This window comes from Schistocerca serialis, chromosome 2 (genome assembly GCF_023864345.2).
Source record: "Schistocerca serialis cubense isolate TAMUIC-IGC-003099 chromosome 2, iqSchSeri2.2, whole genome shotgun sequence".
NCBI lineage: Eukaryota > Metazoa > Arthropoda > Insecta > Orthoptera > Acrididae > Schistocerca > Schistocerca serialis.
In genome coordinates, this window is record NC_064639.1 from 1,051,305,423 (window position 1) to 1,051,327,751 (window position 22,329).

Consider the following 22,329-nt stretch of genomic DNA (forward strand, 5'->3'; position numbering starts at 1 on the left):
GCGCCATTATCAGTTGCTATTGATATTGTAAATAATGTACAGACAAGAGCTACGTTCAATATTAATGGATTAAAGTTAAGTATTCCACCATCTGCGTCCGTTTTTTTAAGTTCTAATTTCCTTGTCCTGTTCCAGACCTCACGCCAGCCTGCGTGAGCTTAAACGCGTGCCTTTCGGCTTCCTCTGAATTTAGTGGGTTGGTCTCCTGCCAATCCACAACAATAAATCATCAGAATTCCGCATCGTCTCCTCCTGAAGTGCTCACCAGCGCCCCGCGCGCAGCAGAGAGCACAGTGTTTGAGGTACGGCCGTTGCCCGCAGCGGGCCGCGGCGCGCCGTCCGGCCAATTGCGGCAGGAATCCGCGAGGCGGCCGGTCCGCAGGACGCGGCTTGTTAGCGCTTTCGCAACGGAAGCCGGCGGAAAGCGCCGCGCGGGCAGACGGCGACAGCGGACGCTGCCACGCGACTCCCACCGGCCAGTCCTCTGGTGCGTGGCCAGTGGGCGGCTGCGGGCATCCCGCCGCTTCGCGATGTGGATGTCCGTAGTAGCATTTACTCTTTCTTCTCGGTGAGGTCAGCTAAGCGCTATGTACCAATTTCAATCCATTGTTCCTCCACTTTCCTTGTCTTTCCTTCCAATACTCTTCCAACTACGATGAAGTTTACGCTCTGCAGCGGAATGTGCCCTGGTATGAAACTTCCTGACAGATTAAAATTAGACATGTGGAATAATCGCGTCTACTGCCGGATGTTTGTGTCGCTAAGGCACAATATTTCGGCCACGTAATTCGTTGCCTTCTTCAGGTGCTACCTGAGAATGCCGAAATGGAGGATCTTGTCCAGTGTAAATACTGGACAAGATCTTCCAATACGGCATTCTCAGGTAGCACTCCAAAAGAAAAGCACATTCAAAACGGTGTAAATCTGTACCTTCGACATTGCACTTGAGGCACAGGGGTGAGTCCACCAGCGCGATGCGATGCAGTTACTGTCTTGTAGTATATTTGCCATTGACGAGAAGGTATCACGTTAAGGTGTTGCCAGTGGTGTGGTGTGGTTGATGGATCGTTTTCCAAACTGTAGGCTATGAAACCTGGGGGTGACGTGTTTCGACGGGGTTTCGGAGTGGTACGTTCGGAGAAGGGGTAGATGTCGCGGGTGGTCGTCTTCCTGGTCCTGGGGAGATCGGTGCACATGTAGCTGTATTCCATAAAGAAACGGCCGATGTGTGACATCGTAGGTGGGATGTGTGCCAAAGACGCCGATGGACGTCTCGAAGCAGGTGCGAACTCGGAGGTCAACACTGCAGTAAAACTAGCATTTTGGCTTTTCCGTAAACGGAACATAGTATTGGTGTAAAGTGCCGTGGTCCTGGCTCTCACGTTACCAGATCGAGACCACCATCCCGCTCCGGTAAGGTGAGGGCGTCATACTGGACTCTGAAGATGTATCCGGAGAGTATAAAATAACCGAAAGCCGCCTGTAGTCTGGCCGCCATTGTCGCAATGATGGGCAGAATCTGCACGATGTGGGGTATCCGGACTGCCAGATGGGTATTGACGAAGGCGACTCTCTGTCACATATTCAGCGGGCGTAGTAGGTGATTCTGTATGTTTGCCCGGATGCGTTGCAGTAGCGCCCGAAAATGGATCGCCGAGATTCGGCGAATGTCTCGCGTGTTCAATCCGAGACAGCGAAGGGTGTCCACCAGTTGAAAGGGGGCTACACTGTCTGTTGGAAGGCCACGGCCGATCTTCATGGCGCATGATTTTGCGACGTTCATAGCGCTCCCTGCCCCTGCACTGTAACAGGTAATCCATTGCATCGCAGCTCGTACGTCGGCTGCTGAACGACGAGGGCCAAGTCGTCCGCGTAGCTTCGGTAGCGTAACACATGATCTCGGAGTGGAATACCTGTCCAGCGTCGCCATAATACGCAAATGGATGGTTCCATCGCAATGGCATAAAGCACCGTCGACAGTGGGCAACCCTGCCGTGAGCGTTCGACCCGTATAGGTTCTGTAAGTCTGCCGTTGACGAGAAGCCTGGACGTTGCCCTGCGTGAACGTCGGGGGAATTGCCAGCCGGTCCATCACTGCGTTGAGGAATACATGATTGACGTGGTCAAATGCTTGGTTGAAGCCGACCGAGATTAAAGCGCCTCGCAGAAAGGATATTGCGGAGACATGGCTCAGGCGCAGCCTGGGATATGGTTCCAGATATAGAAGTTTCACTCTGCAGCAAAACGTGCGCTGAGTTTCGCAGGAAAGAAAAAAATGTTCAAATGTCTGTGAAATCTTATAGGACTTAACTGCTAAGGTCATCAGTCCCTAAGCTTACACACTACTTAACCTAAATTATCCTAAGGACAAACACACACACCCATGCCCGAGGGAGGACTTGAACCTCCGCCGGGACCAGCCGCACAGTCCATGACTGCGCGCCCTAGACAGCTCGGCTAATCCCGCGCGGCTCGCAGGAGAGAATCTGTGAAGTTTGGAAGGTAGGGGACGAAGTACTGGCGGAAGAAAAGCTGTGATGATCGGTCATAAGTCGTGCTTGAGTAGCGCAGACGGTAGAGTATGTAACCTCCCCCTCACTTATCGACCTTAATGACAGTGAAAAATGAAACCGCGTGTACCTAATGGGAATTTTGGAAAAGCAATCGTCACCGAAGTTAACCTGTCGGTAAAGAGGGAGGAAAGGGTTACATCTAAATGAAAGGAAAAATGCAAGTGAAACTGGTGGAAATTAATTTTGAAATAGGGATAAAGTTAATAAAGAAAGTAAATGTGCGGCCGTTACGTTAACAATCAACTAGCGGTAATTAGATATTTGAGATTTGAGGGAAATTACGGTCGCCAGTCCTATGGACAATTACTATAATAACTGAAAAGGAAAGGTTATTACACATATAATTAGCACTAGAAGCGTGGCAACTGAAGGTTGACAAGTGTAGTGTGACAACTGAAAGTTTGTCAGAAGTAATAAATTTCGCTACTCTTAATTTAGCAAAAGAATTAATGAAACCGGAAAATCGAAAGTTAATTTAGTGACTGAAGTTAATAGTAAGCTTTCTTTCTGAAGCACATCGAAATACAGTTAGTCTTGGACTACCTCAACAATCATTTCTAAAGCTACTTGAATCTACGCAATTTAGAAAAAAGAGATTTAACTTTGAACTTGAATTAAACGATTCTGAACAATTAACAATAGTAAAATTTAGTACGTACCAAGCTGAGCTGCAGTCACAGGTAAGCTAAAATACGGTAACAAAACTCGCACTCTTAATTTGTGCTTGTGTAATCTAACTATTGTAGCCAGCTATGAATACTTAAATTGAACTTTGAAATTAAAGCAGTGAAATGGAATTATGCTGGCGTTTGAATTTCAACGACACTCGGGTTCATTTCGGAAAAGGAAGGGACCCTGCTTGGCAATGCAATTGGGACAATGAGCAACAAAGGTTCATGCTAAGTTGCTGTAATTTTGCGAGGCAAATGGAACAATTTGAAAAGCTGAGGTCTGCCATACAGTTCTGAAACTTTACGTGCTTTTAGTCTTCCTTGTTGGTTGATTGAAGGTTTGAAGCCGTCGATCGAGGAGGTGGCGACAGTCACTCATTGTCGGCTGTCGCTGTTGCAGAAGCTGGATGTTGGCGCGCCTTCTTCTCGACACGGTCACCAGGCGAAACGGGCTCTTGATGTGCGCCAGCTAATGCTTCCCGTCCGCAACACCATGTCAGAAACTATCATCGCGAGTCGAGCGCATTTACCTGCTGCCAAACCCCGAAAGCGCGGCAACTCGCGGGAGCGTCACACAACACACCTGCTCCACTCGCTACTCCAGCCAGACTCCGACAGCTCTGCCCGCGCTCCACGCGGCAGAGTTAACACTACCAAAGATCCTACACACTTTGAGTCTTCACACGACCTATCGATGTAATCGTTCGATAGCAGTTTTCCCTAGCCAAGACCCAGCGTAAAATACAAATAATATTTACAAAACAAACCAATTAGACATCGACATAAATGCATAAATATATATATACAAATAGTAAAACAATTACAATCTGTAAAGACACAGAAATGTCATATATTCAGGTAACAAAAATAAGGAAAACAAATTATAGTACAATAGATGGAAATAGGAGGATATGCATTTCCGGCGTTACAAGTACTTGCACGCGAAAGGCAAAATTTCCCGAGTTGGAGTCTCGGTCCCGCACACAGTTTTAATCTACCAGGAAGTTTCATTTTTTCATTTGTTCACTGAACTTTTTTGTTCTCGTGTGTTGTAAATCAAAACACTTGGTGCACATTGAAAATTCGTTTTAAGACCGAACGAAAGTGGTTTACAATGCAGTGCAACGTTTCTGACTGTGAAAATACAAACATCGCTGAGAACGTATTTATTGAAGGAAAAACTGCAAAAACAAATGCGCCAGTTAGACATTTCATGTAAATTGGGTTCCAACACAAATATATGGCGCACCCATTTGGTTACATGGTTATAACTGTGAATTATTGTTTACCCTAGATTAACTCACACGAAACCAATGCATAATTTGTTTTGATGAAAGCATGAAAAAACCGTCTGATCAGGAATTGTGAAAAATTCGAAACCGGTAACGGTACCTTTTAAATAAAGTAATCTAAAACCAATTTGTGGCTCACTGCCGTACACCACCAACATTTTGTTTTATAAATGTTGTTGTTTTAACTCGCTATTATTATTCATTCGGGACGGGGTGTCACAATATTGACTTGAAGACGCAGAGTCCTCGAGTCCGTACGCAGGTCCTTGATAGCGCCAGAGATGAAGATGTGGTCATGGCGACTTCTGGGTGCTGTACGGATGATGGCTGTATATTTCTTTTCCGCGCAAATCTCTGACTACGTCCCATCTCTCCATTAAGATCGCATGGAATTTCATCGTTAGATCAAAAGTGTAATCGCACTAGACGGAATGTGAATAAAACCTTATTTCCCTTAGCCCTGTAGCTGTCTATGAAGGCGAGGTTGTGAGATACCGTAAGTGGTACAGAAAGTCGGAATATAGTATCAGAATTATGGGAAGTAGAGTAACACAGAGGAAGAGAGAGAGGGGGGGGGGGGAGAGTTTTATTTTAATGTGATTTGTTTAATTATTTTGTAAAGTGTCTGCTTTCTAGAATTTATCTGCTCGTCAGACAGCTGTTTATTGCGCGTTACTGCTCAGCGTGTGTGCTAGTTTTCTGGGAAACTGAGGAGGTGTTTGTTTTTACTGATTATTATGACACTCATATCCTTTTCTATTGTGCTTAACTATGGTATTTCTGGTTAAGGCCGTCTGCAAATGTTGAGTGGTTTATAAAGCATTTTCATGCCATGATGTGCTTTTTATGTCTCACGTAAAGCGTCGTGCCAGTCATCCCGATGTAGATTTTGTCACAGTCTTTGCAACTAAGCTAGTACACAGCAAATTCTTACTACCTCCATGATTTTGGTTTCAGTTTTGGAATCTGTTTCTATATCGAATTATTAGTTTTAACAACAATAGTTGTGCATTCCTAGGAATGTTTAATAATGTACAAATATATTTTTATCTTTAACGTGAGCACTGTAGCTCTAAACCATTTTATAACTATTTACTCTACGTAATGTAAAAACTTTTTACTTGTGATGAAGGCTGCCTTAGAGCAGTTGAAACCTAGGTAAAGTTGGAAATTTTTACCTGTGCAACCGAAGAGCCGTATTTTCAAGTAATATTATAAATTTAACAACTATGATTACGCCCTGTTTTTTAAATATATTGCCCGTTTTGTATGTGAGTTTATTGCAGTACGTCATTGTGTGCGATTTTCTATCAGTGTGTAGCTCGCATGTCTTGGAGTGGTTTGCTTTGTTTGTTTCATCTTTTTTGCCTATACTTTTACTAGAGCTTCTTTGCATTCATTTTTAATGCTATCTGTTTGATAGTGGCTAGATCTTTTTGGTAATTAAAAATGTTTATGGGAACCTAATTGAGCCTATTTAGCATGTATGTAATTGCAGATTTTTTTGTGGTTCTGTGGAAAATTTCTGGTTGCACTTATTATTGTGTTTCTGCATATCTCACAGGTGTCGATGAGATTGACTCTTGCTTTATTTATTTATTTGGCGTATGTTACATCGCTTTAAATAATATTACAATTACCTCAAACTATTATCCAGGACATGAATATAGTATACTGATACCTCCGTCATCGTCAGGAAATGCTCTCAGAGGACATCCTTGAATTACGTTGTAAGCGGTCTGCTTTTCAGCGCCACAGTCACAACTTGCTGAAGTTATTTTCTTTCCACTTGTACTGAGAGTCGGCGCACTGTCCAGTTTTGGTTCTTTGCGGTTAAGAACCGACCAGACCAAGCGTGGCAATTCAAAGCCACGTAACCTGGTCGACATGCTCGGCATCTTAAGTTGTTCCCTCGTAGCGTTCATATAGGCCCAGACAAAAAGTCCTCCCTTCTTTGTAGAGGCCACTGTTTTGAGCTGTGGTGGGGTTACTGACGTGGAGGGGGCATCGATTCATAACGGTATGCTTGTCATTTTCAATAGTCGCAGTGGCTTGGCTAGGTGAGCATCGCGCTGTTTTTGCGGGATAGTGTATTCCAAATGGTAGTTCTGTAGTTACTGCTCAGCGATTCTGTTCGAACTTGAGCGATATGATTCTGTTCCTGATATAAAGCTGTTCTAGTTTGGGTAACAGACTTTAGAGCATCAGTTTCTGCACTGGCCGATCTCGTACTGTAACAACACCGGGAAATGTGTGAGAGCATCTGTCCAGCAAATCTCCAAAGCGTTCTGGACTTAAACATGCAGCTGCTCAAGGGTTGTGTAATACGAGTATAAGAAGAATACTGCACAGAGATCTTCACATTCACCCATACTAAATGATGATTGGCCAAACATTAAGTGAGAGAGATTTTGAAACTCACAGAGCTGTGTGTGAGGAAATTATTCAGAGCACTCCTCCTGGCGCTGTTTTGATTTCTTCCGATGAGGCTCATTTCCACTTGTCAGTTACTGTAAATAAACAAAATTTCCGTTACTGGGCAGCAGAAAACCCACAGGAACTTCACCAGTGACCATTTCTCAGCCGCCGGCTGCGGTGGTCTAGCGGTTCTAGGCGCTCAGTCCGGAACCGCGCGAGTGCTACGGTCGCAGGTTCGAATCCTGTCTCGGGCATGGATGTGTGTGATATCCTTAGGTTAGTTAGGTTAAAGTAGTTCTAAGTTCTAGGGCACTGATGACCACAGATGTTAAGTCCCATAGTGCTCAGAGCCATTTTTCGCCATTTCTCAGCCATCGCGCGACAGCTTGGTGCGCCTTCGGTGAATTTGGTATTCGGGTCCGTATTTTTTCGAAGAAGATGGCGTAACGATAACGGTTAATTCAAATCACTACTGTCATGTGGTAGAGACCTCCCTCCGACGTAAATTAAACCAGTTTGTTGGGGACAATGAAAAGGGACAAGTCTGGTTCCAACTAGACGGAGCCACACTTCTCGGCATTCTCCAGAAATTTTGAGAGAGTTGTTTCCTAGCCGTCTTCTCTCTTCGCGAGGAGATATTTCCTGGCCTCCAAAGCCACCCGATTCATCACTCTGTAGTTTTCTTTTTCTTTAGGGACACTTAAAGGTCCAAGTGTACAAAGGAAGTGTCTGTCTTTCCATCGAATGACACGAAGAACAGTGGACAACTTCTGGGAAATGCTTCGTCAATGAGTCAGCAACGGAGGACGCCATTTTTCGGAAATAATTTCAAAATTCAGGTCTCGTAAACTGACATACTGCCGGGAGAGCGGTATGCTGACCATATGCCCATCCATATCGGCATCCAGAGACGCCTGTGGGCTGAGGATGACCCGGCGGTCGGTCGGTACGGTTGGACCTTCATGGCCTGTTCGGGCAGAGTTTAGTTTGGTTTTAATTTTAAAAGTCAGCTAATGTAAAATGGCATAGTATATGTTGTTCACAAATAACGGTACTTTCTCTGTACTTTGATCGTTTGTTCTCAATTGCTGCAATACGGTAGGGCTTTTTTCCGTGCCCTGCATCTGCCATGTATGTCTCCAGAAGTTATCGGTATCAAAGCCAATTCTAGCTGACATCCTTCCGATTTCCAGGGCTGGGTGACGAGAGCGAAGCCTTACCTTTGCCGATTCTTGGAAAGTCTGCCTGAACAGATAGATTAGAATTATTGTGTAGTTTCGGTGCTGCTGTACAAGTGTGCGTCGCCGCCGCAGAGGTGGTATGTGGCGTAGCCAGAAACTGGGTGTGGGTGTAATGGTACGAGCTATAAGATGGCTCGTACGGTTGAGCTGCATATCAACAAGTTTTGTGTGAAAGGTATCTTACATCTAAACTATTGGCCATTAAAATTGCTACACCAAGAAGAAATGCAGATGATAAACAGGTACTCATTGGAGAAATATATTATACTAGAACTGACGTGTGATTACATGTTCACGCAATTTGGGAGCAAAGATCCTGAGAAATCAGTACGCAGAACAACCACCTCTGGCCGTAATAACGGCCTTGATACGCCTGGGCATTAAGTCAAACAGAGCTTGGATGGCGTGTACAGGTACAGCTGCCCCTGCAGCTTCAACACGATACCACAGTTCATCAAGAGTAGTGACTGGCGTATTGTGACGAGCCAGTTGCTCGGCCACTATTGACCAGACGTTTTCAGTTGGTGAGAGATCTGGAGAATGTGCTGGCCAGGGCAGCAGTCGAACATTTTCTGTATCCAGAAAGCCCGTACAGGACCTGCAACATGCGGTCGTGCATGTGCATGTGCTGAAATGTAGGGTTTCGCAGGGATCGAATGAAGGGTAGAGCCACGGGTCGTAACACATCTGAAATGTAACGTCCACTGTTCAGAGTGCCGTGAATGCTAACAAGAGATGACCGAGACGAGTAACCAATGGCACCCCATACCATCTCGCCGGGTGATACGCCAGTATGGCGATGCCGAATACACGCTTCCAATGTGCGTTCATCGCGATGTCGTCAAACACGGATGCGACCATCATGATGCTGTAAACAGAACCTGGATTCATCCGAAAAAATGATGTTTTGCCATTCGTGCACCCAGGTTCGTCGCTGAGTACACCATCGCAGGCGCTCCTGTCTTTGACGCAGCGTCAGGGATAACCGCAGCCATTGTCTCCGAGCTGATAGTCCATGGTGCTGCAAACGTTGTCGAACTGTTCGTGCAGATGGTTGTTGTCTTGCAAACGTCCCCATCTGTTAACTCAGGGATCGAGACGTGGCTGCACGATCCGTTACAACCATGCGGATAAGATGCCTGTCATCTCGACTGCTGGTGATATGAGGTCGTTGGGATCCAGCACGGCATTCCGTATGACCCTCCTGAACCCACCGATTCCATATTCTGCTAACAGTCATTGGATCTCGACCAACGCGAGCAGCAATGTCGCGATACGATAAACCGCAATCGCGATAGGCTACAATCCGACCTTTATCAAAGTCGCCAACGTGATGGTACGCATTTTTTCTCCTTACACGAGGCATCACAACAACGTTTCACCAGGCAACGCCGGTCAACTGTTGTTTGTATATGAGAAATCGGTTGGAAACTTTCGTCATGTCAGCACGTTGAAGGTGTCGCCACCGGCGCCAACCTTCTGTGTATGCTCTGAAAAGCTAATCATTTGCATATCACAGCATCTTCTTCCTGTCGGTTAAATTTCGCGTCTGTAGCACGTCATCTTCGTGGTGTAGCAATTTTAATGGCCGGTAGTGTAGGTATCTTATATCTAGAAAGTTATGTTTAAAAAACAAAAATGTTCAAATGTGTGTGAAATCTTATGAGACTTAACTGCGAAGGTCATCAGTCCCTAAGCTTACACACTACTTAACCTAAATTATCCTAAGGACAAACACACACACCCATGCCCGAGTGAGGACTCGAACCTCCGCCGGGACCAGCCGCGCAGTTCTTGGCTGCAGCGCCTGAGTCCGCTCGGCTAATCCTGCGCGGCAATGTTGTGTACGTTTTAATGTTCTTCCTCTATCGCAGACTTTTTGTTCTCGTGTGTAGTATTTACGCTCTTGTGTAATTTCTGTATTTTGTCCTGAGGTTCATCTACCATCCACATTGCAGACAATATTGACATGTGTAGTGTAGACGATCAGATAGCGCTCAAAACCGGTGTAACACACATTTCCTTCTATGTTACAAACGTAGATTCAATTTCCTTAATATGACTGTTTATGGTGAGTCTATGCACTAAGAACATGTAAGTCAAGGGATGACTACTTATTTGCAATTATTTTGAAATTTTCAGTCCCTGACTGCCTGGCGTGGTAGGTGATAACACTGTCGTGTTTTCCGTGCCCCCAGGATGTTCCAGGGGCTTGGTGACAAAACTTGGTGTCGTACGGCTGTGGCAAGCTGCTGGTCGAGGAGACGGTTGCGAGAAGGACTGTTTGGCTTCGACTGTGAGGCAAGGCGGTGTCGTTAGCTTCTGCGTTACGACAGCGGCGGCCGCAGCGCCGGGCCTACAGGTCGATGTCTGCCGTCTCACGCTCGCCACCACATCTGGACGACAGGCCAATGAAGGAAAGAAGGACCTTTTAAATGACGAAGTGATCATGAGAAATACTTCACTGTTTATATTACGAGGGTCACCCCAAAAGAAATGCACACCATTTTTGTAAAAATACAGTTTTAATTCTCCATGTGTGAAAGTTTTACAGTGTGTAGATACGTCCTTCCCGCTTGTTTTCAAACTTAGTTCAACCTGTTCCCGTGAGTGGCACGGTCACAGCATGTCTTCAAGATGGCTGCTACACTTGACGTTCGTCAGAAGCAACGTGCTGTCATACAATTCCTGTGCTGTGAAAACGAGACAGTGGGAAACATCCACAAGAGGTCGAACAAGGTGTATGGAGATGCTGCTGTCGATCGCAGTACAGTTAGTCGGTGGGCAAGCAGGTTACGTGATGAAAGCGAGCACGGCAATATTAAGGATGTCCTCGCAGCGGCAGGCCTCGTACTGCACACACTCCAGACAATGTGCAGAGAGTTAACGAATTGGTGACTGCTGACAGACGCATCACAAGGAACGAATTGTCACGCTACATTGGGATTGGGGAAGGAAGTGTTTGCAGCATACTGAAAGTGTTGGCGTTAAAAAGCGTTTGTGCAGGTGGGTTCCCAGGTTGCTGACAGTGGCTCACAAAGAAACAAGAAAAATGGTATGCAGCGAACTTTTGGAACAGTACGACAACGGTGGAGATGAATTTCTTGGAAGAATTGTGACAGGTGATGAAACATGGCTCCATCATTTTTCACCAGAGACGAAGAGGCAATCAAATGAGTCGCATCATGCAAATTCACCCAAGGAAAAAAAAAATTCAAAACCACACCTTCTGCTGGAAAAGTTATGGCTACGGTGTTTTTCGATTCCGAAGGACTCTTGCTTGTGGACATCATGCCAAGTGGAACCACCATTTATTCTGATGCATATGTGACGACACTGAAGAAATTTCAAGCTCGACTGAGTCGTGTTCGACCACATCGGCAAAAGTAGGATGTTTTGCTGTTGCACGACAAAGCACGGCCACATGTCAGTCAAAAAACCATGGAAACAATCACAAAATTCGGATGGACAACATTGAAACACCAGCCTTACAGTCCTGACCTGGCTTCATGTGACTCTTTGGGAAATTGAAAGACTCGCTTCGTGGAACAAGGTTTGAAGATGATGTCTCCCTTGTGCACGCTGCCAAACAGTGGATCCAACAGGTTGGTTGTGCGGGAATACAGGCACTAGTTCCAAGATGGCGTAAGGCACTTGAGAGGGATGGATATTATGTGGACAAATGAAAACATTGTTCCTAAAGGATGTGTCTACACACTATAAATCTTTCAAACATGTAGAATAAAAGATGGATTTAAAAAAAAAAGGTGTGCATTTCTTTTGGAGTGACCTCGTAGTAGTTGAAAAAATAGAACAACAGACGGACAGTGGTTTCCAGAAATAACTGCAATCAGTTGCCTTTCGTGATTCATCAATTTTTGTTTACTGTGATTAATTTAGAATCAGCTAACGATTTATCGTCAGATGGTAGACATTTAATGAATTCTGGAGCAATGAGAGGGTCGTATATCAGTGGTAAGATATGAAAATGAAGCAAGGTAGCACCGAAGGTGGCAAGAACTATTTCGTTTTTATACCTCGTGACATCCACACGACCTCCAAAATGCTCCAAAAATTTCTTAAGTGTATACGATCTGATGATGAATGACTAGGCAACTCGAAACCGGTCATGATAAATAAAAATTGAAGAATCACAAAAGGCGACTGTTTGCAGTTATTTCTGGAAGCCTTTATTCATCGAAGTCGCAGTGTTCCACGTTCATAATGCATAAAAGTTTTAGCATCCCAACAGATGATCATCAGAATACTTCCATACAACCACCATTCCCTCAGTCCCCCTCAGTCTTCCCTGATTCCCTCTAAATGTCCTTCAAAGAAAATCCAAATCCGTCTTAACATGCGGAATACCCCTCCTCACATAACGTACAAAGACACATTTTACTCCTCTCTTACTACTATTCTATCCACATTCAACATTTAGCAATCTCCCTCCCCTAATACCAACAATTCCACTCACCTAACATCTTAACATAATAAACATGCTATTCACATTGCAAAATAAAGTACAATGCTCCAAATTTTTGTGTGTACATATATTTTACGTATTTGCACTCAACAATGTCTTATTGAATAATTATCTGGGTTAGCTCATCACTTAGAAAGAAAATACTGACTGCATAAAGGCGAGCAGTAATGATGATATCTGGTGTTCACTTACAGACGTCATGTAGGTACATCTTCAAGGAGCTAGGCACTTAAACTGCGCCGTCACAATACATACATTCGCTACTGAAATTCGTCATAAATAATCCATCACCATTTGAAAAGAACCATGATGTCCATACCTACAACATTAGACGAGAAAATGATCTTTATTTCCCATTCTTAAAGCTGTCAGTGGCTGACAAAGAGGTTGAATATGTAGCAACAAAAATCTTTGATCATTTGGCTCAAAAATGGTTCAAATGGCTCTAAGCACTATGGGACTTTACATCTGAGGTCACCAGTCCCCTAGACTTAGAACTACTTAAACCTAACTAACCTAATGACATCACACACATCCATGCCCGGGGCAGGATTTGAACCTGCGACCGTAGCAGCAGCGCCGTTCCGGACTGAAGCGCTTAGAACCGCTCGGCCACAGCGGCCGGCTTTGATCATTTGGCCAATAACGTAAAATGTCTGACATGTAGCAAACCAAGTTCTGAAAATAACTTAAAATCATTTCTCCTGGACAACTCTTTCTATTCCATAGACGAACTTGTTCGGAAAAGATTGTCTTTAAGTGTAGTTGCATGAGTAGGACTACAACAGTTATGTGTTCATTAATGTCAACACTAACCCTGTATATATATCCTGTAAACTGACACGTCCCACATCATTACGATGGAAGAATTGTCAAATTATCTATAGAATATGTACCAATTCACCTCCCCCCCGGTTACCTCACCCGAAAAGAAAAAAATTGGCGCGTGTTAACGTGGTGTAGCACGTCTTCCCAAAGCATCCCACACGTGCTTGATGGAACTGAAGTCGGCGGGGGGGGGGGGGGGGGGGGGGGGGGGAATGTGTGGATGGGCAAGCCAGTCAGTTTGCCGAATGTCTTCTCGTTCCTCGAACACCTCCACCTGAACTATTCGATGTGGTCACGCAATGTCATCATAAAAATGAAATCAACGAAGACTGCAAATAACTTTGGCCGGTTAGTGCACCTTGTTCAAAGATTTCAAGGTTCCTACGCCCACCTAACATTTTACTTTCCCACACAATAACACGTGTATCACCAAAACGATAAGGTTGGACGCTCTGCTTGGTTACATTACGAATTCCCAACTCTCACCGTGTGAAGGTGCGTCCAGGATCGCAACTTAGTCGGAATATGTTCTCATCCGAGAAGAGCACATGGAACCATTCCTGATTGGTCCAGCCCCTATGCTCTTGGCACCACCGCAAACAGTACCGGGTAGCGAAATGCAGGAAGATCTGCAGCGGATAGGCACTTGGTGCAGGGAGTGGCAACTGTCCCTTAACATAGACAAATGTAATGTATTGCGAATACATAGAAAGAAGGATCCTTTACTGTATGATTATATGATAGCGGAACAAACACTGGTAGCAGTTACTTCTGTAAAATATCTCGGAGTATGCGTGCAGAATGAGTTGAAGTGGAATGATCATATAAAATTAATTGTTGGTAAGGCGGGTACCAGGTTGAGATTCATTGGGAGAGTGCTTAGAAAATGTAGTCGATCAACAAAGGAGGTGGCTTACAAAACACTCGTTCGACCTATACTTGAGTATTGCTCATCAGTGTGGGATCCGTACCAGATCGGTTTGACGGAGGAGATAGAGAAAATCCAAAGAAGAGCGGCGCGTTTCGTCACAGGGTTATTTGGTAACTGTGATAGCATTACGGAGATGTTTAATAAACTCAAGTGGCAGACTCTGCAAGAGAGGCGCTCTGCATCGCGGTGTAGATTGCTCGCCGGGTTTCGAGAGGGTGCGTTTCTGGATGAGGTATCGAATATATTGCTTCCCCCTACTTATACCTCCCGAGGAGATCACGAATGTAATATTAGAGAGATTAGAGCGCGCACGGAGGCTTTCAGACAGTCGTTCTTCCCGCGAACCATACGCGACTGGAACAGGAAAGGGAGATAATGACAGTGGCACGTAAAGTGCCCTCCGCCACACACCGTTGGGTGGCTTGCGGAGTATAAATGTAGATGTAGATGTAGATGTAGATGTATGGATCATTGGGCAAAGAGACCTCTGCCACGCAGCCGGCGTGCCAATGTGGAGCGTGAGGCTGCGTGCCTTCCAGTCCTATTAAATGTGGTTCCAATCGCTCCCGTCGATGGAAGCGGGTCCTTACTCGCCTAGTGGATAATATAGCCCTCATCTGGCGCTACAGTTGATCATGGTCGACCAACTCCTCTCCTTCTGGCAGCACTACCTGTGGTAGAGAATGCTCTCCGTCCACGTGGAACATTGCTGTGAGCAACACCAAACTTGTGGGTAACACGTGTCACACTTAGTCCATCCTCTAGTTCCCTGATGATTACTCATTGTATGAAGTCATCCAAATGTTGGCTCCAGGGTATGTTGTAATGAAGAATTCCGCCACAGTGGACCGTAACTGCTCGCTGATGGACTCACACACACACACACACACACACACACACACACACTCACACACGCTGTTTTTTCCTGTTCCTTCAACAGCCTGTTGGTGCGAGGCGAGCCCCATTTGGCGCTACTGTCGTGCTGACCTCATGCCATGGGACATCCAACTCGCTGTGCATGGCTGGGAGAATCTGGCAACGTGCCCCTGCAATTTCATTAATTTCCATCGAGCAGTTAATATGTTATGGTTACCTTATCTGTACTGAAGCGCCAAAGAAACTGGTATAGGCATAGTATTCAAATACAGAGACAAGTAAACAGGCAGAATATGGCGCTGCGGTCGGCAACGTCTATATAAGGCAACAGGTACAGGGTGTTTCAAAAATGACCGGTATATTTGAAACGGCAATACAAACTAAACGAGCAGCGATAGAAATACACCGTTTGTTGCAATATGCTTGGGACAACAGTACATTTTCAGGCAGACAAACTTTCGAAATTACAGTAGTTACAATTGTCAACAACAGATGGCGCTGCGGTCTGGGAAACTCTATAGTACGATATTTTCCACATATCCACCATGCGTAGCAATAATATGGCGTAGTCTCTGAATGAAATTACCCGAAACCTTTGACAACGTGTCTGGCGGAATGGCTTCACATGCAGATGAGATGTACTGCTTCAGCTGTTCAATTGTTTCTGGATTCTGGCGGTACACCTGGTCTTTCAAGTGTCCCCACAGAAAGAAGTCACAGGGGTTCATGTCTGGCGAATAGGGAGGCCAATCCACGCCGCCTCCTGTATGTTTCGGATAGCCCAAAGCAATCACACGATCATCGAAATATTCATTCAGGAAATTAAAGACGTCGGCCGTGCGATGTGGCCGGGCACCATCTTGCATAAACCACGAGGTGTTCGCAGTGTCGTCTAAGGCAGTTTGTACCGCCACAAATTCACGAAGAATGTCCAGATAGCGTGATGCAGTAATCGTTTCGGATCTGAAAAATGGGCCAATGATTCCTTTGGAAGAAATGGCGGCCCAGACCAGTACTTTTTGAGGATGCAGGGACGATGGGACTGCAAGATGGGGCTTTTCGGTTCCCCATATGCGCCAGTTCTGTTTATTGACGAAGCCGTCCAGGTAAAAATAAGCTTCGTCAGTAAACCAAATGCTGCCCACATGCATATTGCCGTCATCAATCCTGTGCACTATATCGTTAGCGAATGTCTCTCGTGCAGCAATGGTAGCGGCGCTGAGGGGTTGCCGTGTTTGAATTTTGTATGGATAGAGGTGTAAACTCTGGCGCATGAGACGATACGTGGACGTTGGCGTCATTTGGACCGCAGCTGCAACATGGCGAACGGAAACCCGAGGCCGCTGTTGGATCATCTGCTGCACTAGCTGCGCCTTGCCCTCTGTGGTTGCCGTACGCGGTCGCCCTACCTTTCCAGCACGTTCATCCGTCACGTTCCCAGTCCGTTGAAATTTTTCAAACGGATCCTTTATTGTATCGCTTTTCGGTCTTATGGTTACATTAAACCTCCGTTGAAAACTTCGTCTTGTTGCAACAACACTGTGTTCTAGGCGGTGGAATTCCAACACCAGAAAAATCCTCTGTTCTAAGGAATAAACCATGTTGTCCACAGCACACTTGCACGTTGTGAGCAGCACACGCTTACAGCAGAAAGACGACGTACAGAATGGCGCACCCACAGACTGCGTTGTCTTCTATATCTTTCACATCACTTGCAGCGCCATCTGTTGTTGAAAATTGTAACTCCTGTAATTTCGAAAGTTTGTCCGCCTGAAAATGTACTGTTGTCCCAAGCATATTGCAACAAACGGTGTATTTCTATCGCTGCTCGTTTAATTTTTATTGCCGTTTCAAATATACCGGTCATTTTTGAAACACCCTGTATCTGGCGCAGTTCTAAGGTCGGTTACTGCTGCTACAATAGCAGGTTATCAAGATTGAAGTTTGAACGTGGCGTTATAGTCAGCGCACGAGCGATGGGATACAGCATCTCGGAGGTAGCGATGAAGTGGGGATTTTCCCGTACGACCATGTCACAAGTGTACCGCGAATATCAGGAATCCACTAAAACATCAAATCTCTGACGTCAGAGCGACCAGAAAAAGATCCTGCAAGAACGGGACCAATGACAACTGAAGAGAATCGTTGAACGTGACTAAAGTGCAACCCTTACACCAACTGCCGCAGATTTCAATGCTGGGCCATCAACAAGCTTCACCGTGCGATCCATTCAACGAAACACCATCGATATGGGCTTTTGGAGCCGAAGGCATTTTACGACGGCACTATTATTTTTAGTAGCCGTCAACTGCGTCCAATTGCAAGAACCTTCGCAAAGTGTTCCCGATATCAACTTGACAGGGTTTCATCCGATATCCAGGAAAACTCAGCACCGAATCCCACACTACAAGAACTGTATAACAAGGATGTAAAGAACACCAATGTTACACACAATCCAAACAAACAATTATATTAGCGTTGACTGAGCACTGCGTCACTTGTGAGAATGGGAGACGAACATACCAGCATCATGGTGTAGGCACTGATCTGGTATAGGCTTGTGATAAAGGAGGTGACAGACATTATAGGGCGAGATAATTTTATTCATTTTTTACAAGAACCAACAGGAAATAAATCGAATAGAAGATAAAGAGAGAAGTATTCGGATTAATAAAAAAATTGAAAAAGACGTTCAGATGCCTTGTGAAATGAAAGTACGGAAAAACGAAATGAAAGTCGGGTACAAAATACGCAGACTAAAGAAACATTTGACATACCTTTGAATAATGTTCGAAATTACGTACAGCAAATGAGATGCTCAAACAACAGCGATGGAAGGAGACCACTAAGTGAACTTCCACCATACTAATATGTCAGCACCCTTTAAAATTCAAAGTTAAACATTGAATTTTAAATTCTCGGTTAGCGTCTGATTTCCTACACGTAGTGTCGAGCTTCATTCAAAGTGGTGTCAAATGTTTTCCTTATCTCTTTTATTACTTTTATTACATTTTCGTATTACTTTTTTAATTTTCCGGTTTTGTTCAGAAAGCGTTAAACACAATTTATTTAAATATCGACTGGTATTCTATTATATAGATCAAAAGAAAGCAGCAAAGTTTCAGTTTATGCGGTGATTTGACATTTTCTGACACATCACTTACGTTGCTACCAGAGCAGCTGCCGTGAAATATTTTAATTTTCCATCAAACCACTAAGTTTTTCTTGATTGTCACGATTACTTTCAAGCAGTAAACTGTTTCCTTGCAAAACCAGATCTCATGCTGGTGAGTTTGCCACCCCATGAGTCAATTTATGAAAATTCGGACAAAAATTAATTTTGTAATTTGTAACTAGCCATTTTTTCATTCCACACAGACATTTGACTAAAAAGGATGTGAGTCAGGGAGTGTTTCTACTCTACTATACAACTTACATCAAAGAAACAAAGATTGAAGTAAAAGGATTCTGGAGTGCAGTTTAGGTTCAGGGTGAAATAATATCAATGATAAAATTCAGTTACGATATTGCCGTGTCGAGTGAAAGTGAGGGAGAAATACTCCAATGACTGTTCCCTACTTGGAGCTCATCTCCGTTACACGCGTTACTTTCAAGGCTATGTATAGCAATGCCACCTATCGGAACTTAATGAAAGATAGGAGTTGAAGTGGGAATAGTCCAAGGTGCTCCACAACTAACTCCGCATTCTTTCAAGTGAAATTGACCGAGAAAAAAATGTGTTTGTTGCATTACTTACTGAACACCCCTTATAGATATGTTAATACAAGTGTTAACTATGTTTATCATTGCAAATGTGGTTGCTGGTGGATTGTGCACATATTTAACCTTGTGAATGAGTTCGTATGTGTTCTTGATGGAGAATTTGTTTTCAGAGTTGTAGCGGCTGTTTAGAAGAATTAGCAGTTTGCTATTTAGTCTATATGAAGTGTTGTTCCCAAAATTAACAATAGGTCTGATGCGAAAATTTTGCTTGTGGATTTTACGCTGAGACAAAAGCAAGATGCAGTGGGGTTCATTGAGATGTCACACATCCCCCATTTAGTTAGAAAGAAATTACGATTCTTAAGTGTGTCTAAATTTTGGCCTTGAATTTAGAAGTAGGATCAAAGTCTATTCAGTTACTTTGTTGCCGTTGAAAAATTCCGTGTTTTTTGTCAACATAGTCATTTTCATACATTCCGACTCCACAATTACCTTTACCAGCCTTGACTGTTAGAGCTGTACTGTTAGAAAGTTTGTTGTTGACACAGTGTAGAGTTCTGGTCCCGGTTTTTACGTGAATTGCTGTTTTCTAGTGTCCTGTGATTATTTTATTCGCTTTGAAGGCTTCCCAGGAATTTAATTTTTCAGCATCACGCGTATGCTTTTACATTACTGCCATAACGCTTTCGCTCTGTCTTGTGCATTAGACCTCTGTTTCTGAGGACAAGGTCACTATTGTCTTTTTGACAGAGAAGCTACCTTTCGTTTTCAGAGCTTAAAGATTGTTGTATTGCCTAAACAATGGTTTCTGATTTTCTTCTTCAATTACATCTTCAATATATTGTAATATATAGGAGAATAGAAGGTCTAAAAGGCAATTTCCAAGTTGCAAATGCAGACTCTACATTTGTTTGTTGGGGAGGTCTTTCTCTGTATTCCACTTTTATCTCTGTCTTCAGCCACATGACTTCCCATTTTGCTTCAACTATTTTAGGGGTACTGTTACTAACGTTGATCACTTCTATGTAGTATGGTGTTTGTTGGAATGGTCGACATTGCTCGTTATTTTGCAGTCCTTGCTAGATTTCTTTCTTATCGTTGAAAAGCGTGCACATTTCTCTGTCGGACTTTCTGCATTTCGCTACAATTTTCTGGCGTTGCTTACTTCTCTGTATATAGAAACATTATCAGCGAACAGCGTTGTGGAACTTCCGATGTCAACCACGATGTCATTTATATAGTTTGTGTATCATCCTATAAAACTTCCTGGAGTTACACCAAAATTTACTTTTACGCCAGAAGATTTCTCTCCATTCTAAAATATTATTTCGCCTTCAGACGCTATCTGATCATTAAACTGGTCGTGTAACTTATAAAAAAATATCATAGAGACGAAAGTACTTTTTCGTAACCGAGCTATTTTTTTCATTACAGAAATTCTTCCAAACCGTATGTGGTATACAGTAAACCAGTGCTTAACAGTATTGGTTAAAAACAGTCTTGGTTGCCATTTTAGGTTTTTCAACGACGCGTTTCGCCTTATTTGGGCATCTTCAGGTTAAATCTTTTCTAGATGGACGCGACAGGCACCTAGATCTGTATAACGCATTCCCATTCACAGGAGCGAGTAACAGTAATATGGGGGCTCAGGTAGTAAGCATAATGCGCCACAGCGTCGTGTGGCAGTATTACATTATAAATGCAGTGCAAACGAATAGCGTGTAACGTGACGACCACTGCTCGCTGCAGTCGACGCACCTGTTTTCTTCCACGAGCTTCCACTTAAGTCAGCTGGGAGCTGCTGTGTCGTAGGCCTTAGTTTTGCTAAGTTGGCCGCTACTTTAACGACGAAAATATTATGGCCGCGTTGCAACAGGCGGCTGGCGAACGTTGCTCAAGCGGACGACATGCCGGCGGCAACATATTAGATCCAGTGGCTGCGGCAGCGTACTGTGTAGATCCAGTCGCTGCGCAATGCCCACTATCGGATTTCTTTCCTCACATATGCCAAGCCACACCCATTTCCAGTACAGTGAAACCTGGTTTATATGGTCATCCAGATTGTAGAAAACACGCATAATGAGGAAATTCAGAAAAAAATAGAATAACAAATCAAAATGGTAAAAAGCAGCAATCAGTCGACGTTTCCGTCCTATCTTTATTAGAACAGATCCAGATTTTGGCTAGTAACTAGCCATTATCAATGCGAAATATACAAAAAGTACATAGTCAGAGCGTAGCACACAAAAATTACAGCTCGTGACATAACCTACGTCGCTTCTACATTAAATTACATACAGGTTTTTCGGAGTTGTTGTGCGTATCCTGGTGTTGTTCAGGCTCTTGTCACAGTTCATCAAATACTACTGTGTAATGAAGGTAGCCCTGCAGAGAACATACACGTTGGCTGTGTGGCGCCCTCTGTATGAGTTACGTAATTCATTACCTTTATAGTAAAGTAATTACGCTGTTTCATAAAATTTAAAAGTTGCATTGGAATAAAGTGCAAGTAAGATTATTGACATTGCTGGCTGACATACCTCCACATCTAGCAGTTAATAGTAGAAGATATAAAAATTCCAGATTCACTCATTGTGAGCCAATTAACTTGTTAATCTTTAAAAGCATAGGTAAAATCAGTTTCATAAATTTTACAAATAGCTAGGCGGCACATGATCTATGCTGTGGCTATTGGAATTATTTAATATTTTTTTCTTTTATATTTCACCGTCGTGACGAGGTATGTGGCTCATATTACTTGCTGAATAGTTAATACACTGAAGACACAAGAGAATGGTACACCTGTCTAATATCGTGTAGGACCCCCGCGAGCACGCAGAAGTGCCGCAACACGACGTGGCATTGACTCGACTAATGTCTGAAGTACTGCTGGGGGAAATTACCATGACTCGTGCGGGGCTGCCCACAAATCCATAAGAGTACGAGGGGATGGGGATCTCTTCTGAATAGCACGTTGCAAGACATCTCAGATATGCTCAATAATGCTCATTTCTGAGGAGTTTGGTGGCCAGTGCAACTATTTAAAGTCAGAAGAGTGTTCCAGGATACACTCTGAAGCAATCTGGACATGTGGGGTGTCGCATTCTCCTGCTGGAATTGCCCAAGTCCGTCGGAATGTACAGTGGACATGAATGGATTCAGGTGATCAGACGGGATGCTTACGTACGTGCCACTTTTCAGAGTCGTATCTGGACGTATCAGGGGTCCCATATAACTCCAATTGCACACGCATCACACCGTTCAGACAAGCTTGAACAGTCCCCTGCTGA